Source organism: Balaenoptera acutorostrata, chromosome 10 (genome assembly GCF_949987535.1).
Source record: "Balaenoptera acutorostrata chromosome 10, mBalAcu1.1, whole genome shotgun sequence".
Classification (NCBI taxonomy): Eukaryota; Metazoa; Chordata; class Mammalia; order Artiodactyla; family Balaenopteridae; genus Balaenoptera; species Balaenoptera acutorostrata.
Genome location: NC_080073.1, coordinates 51,079,160 through 51,089,320, shown reverse-complemented (window position 1 = coordinate 51,089,320; position 10,161 = coordinate 51,079,160). Strand labels below are relative to the sequence as shown.

Below are 10,161 nucleotides of genomic sequence, written 5' to 3'. Positions count from 1 at the left end.
CGACCTCCCTTGCCCTATTAGTGTGAATTACAGATCCTTCACTGTCATGGTTAAACAGAGTAAGTTAATTTAGACCCCTGGATGACTAAAGCTGGGAGGATATTCTTAGTGGTTCTAATGACTGAATCTTGTGGTTTGCTGCGAGGACAGCATTAGGAGCTTCTACCAAAGTTAGAAAGGGGTGATGAAGAGATGTGTGTTCCAAGGGTTTAGGGGGACATGGGGGGAGAGACAGGAAATAGGAAAAAAAAAAAAAACTGTTTTCCAATTACATGACAACAAATGCCGTGGCTATCCTTATAAAAGGTCAGAAGCACAGCAACTGAAGCTGTCACATAATAGAAAATTTGATGATAGTAACTAAGAAAACACAAAAGGCAGCTAATCTCCCCCCTACTGCTAAAGCTGGCTGAGGTAGATCAATTTAGTCATGGTTGTTGTGAAGAAATTGCACTTGTTTGATGTTTCACCAGCTGATCATGTGGTTTCCTAGGAAACATCCTTTTTCACTTAAATCTAATTCTCCCACGTCGTGGGATCTGATGAGTCACTCAGCCTGGCTTTCTTCTCACTTCCTTCTACCCATTAAAGGGGACCCACCGGCTGGAAATCTACCAAATGAAATGAATTTATTAGTTCTTTTCACCTTTGTTCTTCACTTAACTCTTTTGCTTCTTCCTCATAAGTCTAACTGCTTCCCTGGTGTGAAGGGCCAGGGATAATGAAGAAGCCAGCAGGGCGCATGATGTGAGCCAGTGCTGGACAGCGAATTCCATCAATTTCTCAGTTATTAAACTGTATCTCAGCTTCTACCTTTAAATGGAAAGCATTACGTGCATAGAGACATTTTTGCCCTGTAACTTGTAGTGGAATTTGATGTCAGCTTAATTTTAGATTCCCAGTCACACTTTAATGTATGGTTATGAGAGAGAGAGAGAGAGAGAGAGAGAGAGGGAGGGAACATATAAGTAAGAGAACTTATGCAGATGTTTTTATTCTTATTCGAAACAATTCATAGACGCATTGCCACAACAAATCTAGAACTTCAAGGTAATCAAAATATAATTTTAATTTGTGAAGTGCAGATATACGATATATAATATTTAATATAAATATCATTTAATATAAATATATAAAAATTAAATATAAATATACAATATATAAACATATATTTAATATATTATCTATATCTAATAAAGATAAATATATAATTATATATAATATATAAATATATTTAATTTCTCTATGTGTAAATTAAAGTAGCGTGCTCACCCCTCCTAAATACGCTGAGCCACAGTTAATTGAGCTCACACATTCTAAGCAGAGCTGTCTCTTTGGTAACTGGGGAAGTGGCATAGACATGAGTGACAGAGAGAGGTCTGTCGAGCTTCAGCATGAATAAAGAATTCTCAGAGCAAAACCTCACTGACTCTTTGCTCCAATGACAGCTCACGGAAGAGCCTAGGCTGCAGACTGTAGGTACACCCTCACTGGCCTATGCTGAGTTAGCTGTATTGTCTTCTTCCCTTTTTGCTACACTCACTGGGCCTTTACTCTGTGCTCATTACTTTCCTTATGTTATCTCATGTGGGATAAGGTATGGTATTTTTACCTCCATTTTACAGATGAGAATAATCAAGGTCTAGAATTGGTAAGTGCTTTGCCCGAAGTCACACAGCTTGGGGCAGTTTTAGGGCTCATTCTCAGCTCTGATGTCCATGATCTTTATAATTCTATTGAATACATTCTTTCTCTCATGGGCAAATGTATTGGTTTTCTTTAAGATGAGAGATTGTAGAGGCTATGAAAATGCCTGCATCCGAGCCATCAAGCTACTAAATTCACAAAAGCCATTGTAAATATATCCCAAGCCTAGATGGGTCTCACCAATACGGCTCAAAAAAAGCAGGATGAGTATGGTTGGAAATTGAACTTTTGCAGTAAAGTTACCTGGGGCAGAGTGCCTATCAGAGACTTGCTAACATAGCATCAGATAATCCTGAGAATGAGCTTTCACTCCTAGGATATGAGCAAAAAAAATGATACATTCTCAACCACCTCCTATGCTGAGGTTTCCTCATGCCGTTCGTTGTATCCCCATGGATCGAAGGAACTAGGTTAGAGCACATTTCATGGGTGCCTAGGAATAAAGCCACCTTTGGTTAAAATCATAACAATCTGCTCACTTATATCTGCTTCCCACTTCAGACTTCTTTTTAAATATATATATATATATATATATTTATTTATTTATTTATTTATTTGGCTGCGCTGGGTCTTAGTTGTGGCATGCAGGATCTTCATTGCCATGTGCGGGATCTTTGTTGTGGCACACGGGGATCTTTAGTTGCGGCATGAGGGATCTAGTTCCCTGACCAGGGATCGAACTTGGGCCCCCTGCATTGGGAGTGCAGGGTCTTAGCCACTGGACAACCAGCGAAGTCCCACACTTCAGGCTTCTTAGTAAACACTGATCTGATTAATGGGCTTCATTGATAAACTCTTGAAAACCAGTAGTCTAACTCCAAAACAATGCATAAGTTAGCTCTTTGTCCATTATGAACCGCCATAAACTTCAGTGACCTGCAACGATAAATCTGACCGTGGAGTAAAACTGCTCTAGGCTTGTATGATCTTGGATACACTCACATGTCTGCAGCTGTCTAGACATCTAGGCTCCACTTGGTTAGGGAGCCTCTGTCTGCTCACGTCTCTCATCCTTCTTCTGGGTCCAGGGGGGCAGCCCAGGCCTGTTCTTTTCTTCCTGGTGACAGAGGCTCCAGAGCACAAGCATAAAGACATAAGGCCTGGTTGAGGTCAGAGTCAGAACTGACAGATCATCACTTTCAGAGTTCTATTGGCCACACTGAGCTGTATAGTAGAACCCAAAAGACGCGTACCCTGCTCTCCACAGAGCACTGCAGCGCTCAATGGCAAAAGATGTGGCTGTAGAGAGGATGCAGAATTGAGGTTGATCATGTAACCTACCAGAGACAACGGACCGCATTTTAAACTCTACATCTAACACTAATGGTGTGAAATTGGGCAATTTATTTATAATCTGAGTCTTAATTTCTTTCTTTCCTTTTTTTTTCCTTGTTAAACTGCATTATTCCTAGCACATGCAGTCCTTGTGAGAACTGAATGAGGAAAAGCACATGAAATTCCCCAACATGAAAATGGAAAAGTAGCTGCACTAGGGCTCCACAAAGCGCCATCCTCCTTCTCACCCTGACCAATGCGCTCCCTCGCTCACTCATTTCCTTTCAATGTTCCCATTTCAGAAATGTTCCCATATGATGTTCAAGGAGACTCCCTCCTGAGGTCAGGAGACTGCGTTCCAAGAGTCTATATTCTTTGTTTTGTCTCATTTTAGGCCCTTATATGCTACCATATGACAACTAAGACTATACAAGCAATTATTTTCCAGGAGGCACAGATGTTGTTTGTTTCATTTGAGAAGCCAAGTCCTTATTGGTCCTACTTTCAAGGTCCATTTCCCAGGAAACATTTTATCCACAGAACAATAAAGAGAAGCAAATGACATTATTAGTATCTAAAGACTCATTAAATTCTACTCAGTATTAAAATGTCCCAAACTCTCTAGAGAGTTCTGAATATAGATGTTCATTTAACCTTCCTTTAAATTGCAGTATTTGAATGGGAGACGGAATCAGATTTTGGTCAGCCAATGTTACATAACAGCTGCTTTCAGAGGGCTCTTGTCTGTTGCCATTTCTTTTGGATGTTTGCGTTTGCAACTGTAAGAAGAAATCTTCTCTTGGGTGTAAGTTTGCCTTTACCTTCAGGCTCAAACAGCTTCTCTCACTGCTTTTTGGGGACAGTCATTGGATAGGCCTCTGTGTCTTAAATTCCAGTAAAAATATCACAAACCCATCTGGAATCCATCAATGACAGCTTCTGTCACGGCAGATGTAAAAAAAGATTAAATCACAAAGAATAAGAAGCTTCGTGCATCTTTTGGGAAACCAGTCAGGACACATTGTGACCTGGTTGAATCTGGAGGAGTTGTTTTTCTAAAGTTTATGTGTGTGAGTAGGCACAGATGTACTTTGCAGTGTGAGGATGACTCTGGATGTTTTGGAAGAAGGCCAGTAGCAGGCAGCTAAGCAACCAGCCAGGACCCTAGGGAAGTGGCAGTAGGAGGTATCCTTGGCCTCAAACATTGGGTGGATTGAGCATTGTAATGGGAAATAGCAGCAGGGTATCTGCAGGTTCACAGAGGTATGTAGAGAAAGGGTGGACTTATCCTCTGGAGCAAGATTGGGACCCGGCTCAAAAACCAGGTCAAAAAAATTTAGTAGACCTGGATGCAAGGTTAAAACTAGATTCACCACGTCATTACACTGATGCTCTCTGTTTTGATGCTGAACTGAACTGCTCTGACCCCCAACCCTATTACATGCTCAGGGTAGAAACACCTCTGCATACATGTGACTTCTCTTCCATCCATCTCCACCTCTGCATACATGTGACTTCTCTTCCATCCATCTCCACCTCTGGTAGAGAATATTTGTCACCATTCACTCTGAGCACTGAGAACAAACAAAAGTGGGCTGTGGACCTCTTTACAACCTGAGCACTTCAAAAATCCCATAGGGCCTTAGAATAAAACAGAAAGTTGGAATTTCAAAGAGAACATAATTAAGTGACTACAGAGATGAGGTTGGGTTGTACAAGTGATGCTGAAGCTCCCAGGGATTAGTGAAAGTAGAAAACCATTTACCACTCAGAGGCCTGAAAGGGCAAGGAGAGGAAACAGAGGCTGGTGAGAGCTGAAGCTGAGAACTTGAGACCACCTGACGTAAGGCCATTCTAGAGGTACTGGGTTCCTAATACAACTGAGACACTGAGGTGAGGAGACAGCTAGGGGATAAGTACCTTGACCTCTCTCTGTCCCAGACTCCTGCTAGGACAGCCCATTGGGGAACCCAATCAGAACCCAGAGGGTAAGGGAACCTTGGTGATGTAAGGGGTCAGACCTCGGGGGACCAGGGCCTGGCAGAGAAGGTAGGGTTTGGATATGAGGAAGGACAAGTGGAAAATGATGTAAAATGTAGGCCCTTGAAAATCATTTAGTCTATCAGTCTGACTTCTCTTTTTCAAATAAATTACCCTCACTGCCTTTAACCATCTTCTACTTATCAATGCTGAGGCCTTGGAGATGAAATATTTCATAAATACATTCATATCATTTTAATAATTTCTTAGTGTAGGATCTCAGAGATTTGTTTGCATTGCTAAAAAAAAAAAAAAAAAAAGCAAAACCAAAAAGCAAATCTGTGGTGCTGACATGTAATATGATCTTCATTTCACTGAGAAGGAAGCTCGAAGACCCTGCAGGAGCTGAGACCTGTACGTATCCTTAGAGTGACATCACAGTGAGGTCTGATGCTAAGGTTACAGAACTCCCCGATTGCCAGAACACTTCCGTGCTGCCGTGAAACCCTGTGAATGCCATAGGACCAATGCAATGGGACCAATTCCATTCCTCATTTACTGACCACTTAATATGTCCCAGGCACTGTGCTAGGTGCATAGTAGGGAGAGAGTGGCAGTAAGACATCATAGAATCAGAAACTTTAATCCTTTTAAAGACCCACTTAAGAGTGTCTGCCATCTGCATACTGCTGGTGTGCCAATGATATTTTGCCTATTTTTACAATAGTGGAAAAGCTAGCATTTACTCATTTGCTTCAATAATCTTCTCCCTTCTCTATTTTAGGTCCTTCTATGATATCATTTTAACTCCTTCTCTTTCTCCATCTCTTCCTTCCTACCCACACCCCCAGCCCCATCTGCCTTCCCACAGTACTGAAAGCCAGTAGTTCCCAGGGGAAGCACTGCACCAGGATGAGGTTGCCTCTTGACACAAGGGATTTGAGATATTCTTTTTGCTCTGAGACATTGGTCCTCTGGTTGTAACACTACCTAGCTAATTACCAAGCATCTCCAGGTACTTGGCACGGAAACAGGCAAATTACACACATGATCTCCTTTAATTTATTCCTATGCGTAAAATTTATTTGCACACATCAGTTCTTTGCTTATAGTGCTGCTGCCACCAAAATGATTAGTGTCATGAAACTGACAAGAGGCAAATAATCCTAATTTCTAACTTTGATGGCACTAAGTCTCAGTCTTCTCAGGTCTACGTGGTTCTCATTTGTTTGAACGCACGCAAGTCTGAATATAAAATCAAGTAAAAATGGCTAAGTGGGGAGGAAAGGCTTGAAAAGGGAAAATGAGACCTCACATGGCATATGCTCGACTAACCTTGAACGAGTTTCATGAACACACATAACAGTGATAGAAAGGCAGCATGTAATCTAAGCCTGAATACTTGGTAAATCCCCCACTCTGTTATTCTGAAGCAGATCTCTGATGGGATTATATTCCTTTCCCTCTGTCGTGAGCCCTCTTTCCCTGAAACACCTCTTTTTTTTTCCCTGCCACTTTTTTTCTGCACTTTTTAAAAACCAATCTTGGCTTTGGGGAGGGTTTCCCCAGCAACTCTGGGAGAAGTTGCATTCAGTTACAGAACCGTGGAAGTTTAGAGTCCGGAAGTAGTTTGGAAATCATCTAGTTGATCTTCCTCACCTCACCTATTAAGAACCCATAGTCTAGCAATGCAGAAATAGAAATTTCCATGATGATGGAAAATTTCCATATATGCACTGTCTGAAATGGTAGCCACTAGCCACATGTAGCTATTGTACACCTGAAATATGGTTAGTGTGACTGAATTCTAAATTTTATTTGCCTTTAATTTTAATTTAAATTCAGAGAGCCACATAGGGATAGAGGCTACCATATGGCATAGTGAAGGTCTAGAAAGTTCTTGGATTGTACCCAGTGTCACATAGCTTTAAAGTAGAAGAATTCACCTGATTGTACAGGCCTATGACTCAGTGCAGGGGTCTTTAACGGTTTTCAAATACTGGAGTAAATCAACCAACTAAGCCCAGCATGCATAATTAAGGTACAGGGAGAAGTGTCAGCTGCCTTGGCAACGACAAAGTAACATGGGAGCTGTCAGAATCTGGTAGGGCAAGAGGAAGAGGGGTCCACCAATAGCATCATCTTATGTTGTACCAGATATGATGCTCACACTGATGAAAAGAAAAATAAGTTTGGATGTATTTTAAAATTTTTATAAAGACAGCTGAAATGGAAGCTAAAATATTTATAGAACCATAAAAATTAGGAGATGGGGGAACAAGAAAGACAAGATTGAATGGTTATAAGAATGTTGAATTTACTATTGAGCAGGAAGTTAATATACAGTGTCCTAAAATGGACAAATTAAAGAATAAATAAGCATGAACAGTCACAACATCTCTGAGCAGAAGAGGTGAAAGCTGTCTCTGCGGATGGGGCAATGAGTAGGGAGGGATGCATAGACACAGTGAGTTAATACTTCTCTGCCTTTTATTATTTTAGGTTATGTTCATGCTTTTTATTTCTTAAATAAATAAAAGCTATTTCTATGAGCTTCATGGGTTTGAAATTAGGGCAGAAAATATATTTATCAGAATTTTTTTTTTTTTAATGGAGGGATGCTCGGAAACAACACTGCACTCAGTGCAGGGGTCTTTAATGCATAACACTGCACTGAAGGCACAATTAAGTAGATCACTGCATTTCCTCATGCATTTAGCCAGACGTACAAAAATATTTACCCACAGAATCATTTGTATTTGTCTAATATATAAAGCCAGTGATTTTTGTCTGGCAGTCTCAGTCTCTGGCTGCAGTAAGTTAGATCTTCTGAACAATTATTCAGTGCAGTCAGAATAAGATGAATCAGGCTGAATATCACACAAATTCAAACGCAGCTCTTAACACACTCCAGTCAAAGAACAGCAAATATAAAGGCGGATGTGATCTTGCCTATTAGAATATCCCAGGAAAAAGTGTTCCCAGCCTGTCTTTTTGACACACATGCTGATACTGAATGGGGGTAGAACAAGAAGGCACTCACTTATGAGAGTTACGGGAAAGGAGGCAGAGATGCCCAGGTTGTGGCAATTAGAGCCCTTTTTTTATTGGCGGGGTGGGGGGAGGGGTTTGGGGCCATCAAACAGCAGGTTTTTTTGGGCGAGAACTCAGCTCGGGAGCTGGGTGTTGCAGAGCCTGCTGGGTCCTGGGCTGCCGCAGCGGCGACTGCGGCAGCTCGTGCCTATGTTTCTCCTCCTTGAGGCGCTTGCGATGCTGCTTCTCCCGGTCCTGCAGCAGCTTCCGGAGGCGGGCATTGCTCGGGTCCACGTGGTACCCCAGGCGCTCCTGGGCCTCAGCTTGGAGCTCCTCCTTCTCCCTCCGCTCCTGCTGCCGCCGCCGGCGATTCTCACTCCTCTGGGGCATCCTGGCCATGCGCTCTTCCATGAACTGCTCCCCGGTTGACGCTGCTGCACCCGCAGGGACTCCCGCTTGGCCCCCAGGCTCGGGTACCATTCGCGCCCCTCAGCCTGCGGCGTCTGCAGCTGTTTCCGCAGTGGCCGCAAGAAAGCCACCCTGGAGGCGGCGCCAGTCCGCTTGAACTGCAGAGCCACGTAGCGCGGCCCCAGCTGCCAGCGAAGGGTCAGCGGGTCATTCAGGTCTGGCCGCCAGGCTCCTGGGGTCCAGGCCCAGGTTGGTCACCAGGCCGAGCAGGCTGTGCGCCTCCGCACGGGCGCCGCCATCTTGCCCGTTAAAATCCACTTTTGAGCTGGGTGTTGAGAATTGTGGACACCTGGCTGTAGATAAGAGCTGAGGATAAGCAGCTGACCTTCTGCAGAGCTGTTGTACACAGACTGAGGGGCCAGAGTGTGGTGAGTCCACAGAACCTAACAAGGCATGGACATCTGGGCAAGCGATACAGTTCATGGGCGGGGGAGCAGACTGGTTAGACCAAATGGAAGACTAGATCCCAGCCAGCCAGCGGGCGTGTAGAAACGCCTTGCCCAGCACCGTCAGACTGCTCAATCCATCCCTCTTCTGCAGGAGCTCACTCTCCAAGTTTACACCTGAGAAGAGGTAAGTGGGGAACAAATGGGGTGTACCATAGTGTGTCCCGCTGGGCAATAACCACTGACCTTCTGACCATGGTCTGATAAGACTCTAGGTGTCATGATGAATTTATTCCTATATGATCCTCGTACTTAACTAGCATTTCTATTTTCTTTTTTTTTTAAAATAAATTTATTTATTTATTTATTTTTGGCTGTCTTCGTTTCTGTGCGAGGGCTTTCTCTAGTTGCAGCGAGCGGGGGCCACTCTTCATCGTGGTGCGCAGGCCTCTCACTGTCGCAGCCTCTCTTGTTGCGGAGCACGGGCTCCAGACACGCAGGCTCAGTAGATATGGCTCACGGGCCCAGTTGTTCCGCGGCATGTGGGATCTTACCAGACCAGGGCTCGAACCCATGTCCCCTGCATTGGCAGGCGGACTCTCAACTGCTGCACCACCAGGGAAGCCCCCGGCATTTCTATTTTAAAGTCTCATTTCCTAAAATTTCATTTTGAGTCATTTCACATTCTTGAATATGATCCATACAGTAAACCTCCTGAAAAGTCATTGTACCTCTGTGGTCTAAGATGGTGCAGGATTCTCTCCATCTAGGCTTTATCAGGGCAAAGGAAACAAAATAAAAGCAATGTTAGTTGCTCTCATTCCATAGTATAAATGAATTCTGGACACAGACTAGTCCATGGTTTTTCTATGCCTGACAGGCCTAGAAAGAGAAACATTCATCTCAAAGATTTCATTCTCTTTCCTACTTTGACTGTGCACTGCCTGTCTCACTAACCCAATAGACATACTTCTTAGGCTCCAACACCAGATTTTTGCCAAAAATTCCCAAGGAAACTGTAAGCTAGCCCTATACAGGATCTAGACCTGCTTGACCTCATCCAGTTTCTTTCTTTTTTTTTTTTTTTACATCTTTATTGGAGTATAATTGCTTTAAAATGATGTGTTAGTTTCTGCTTTATAACAAAGAGATACATATACATGTATCCCCATATAGCTTCCCTCTTACGTCTCCCTCCCACCCTCCCTATCCCACCCCTCTAGGTGGTCACAAAGCAATGAACTAATTTCCCTATGCTATGCGGTTGCTTCCCACTAGCTATCGGTTTTACATTTGGTAGTGTATATACGTC

At 43.2% G+C, this 10,161-nt stretch overlaps 1 pseudogene; it reads right to left on the bottom strand.

Annotated features, from left to right (window-relative positions):
- Positions 1-8,014: 8,014 nt before the first annotated feature.
- On the bottom strand, positions 8,015-9,106 carry LOC103015716 (growth arrest and DNA damage-inducible proteins-interacting protein 1-like; annotated as a pseudogene).
- Positions 9,107-10,161: the final 1,055 nt, after the last annotated feature.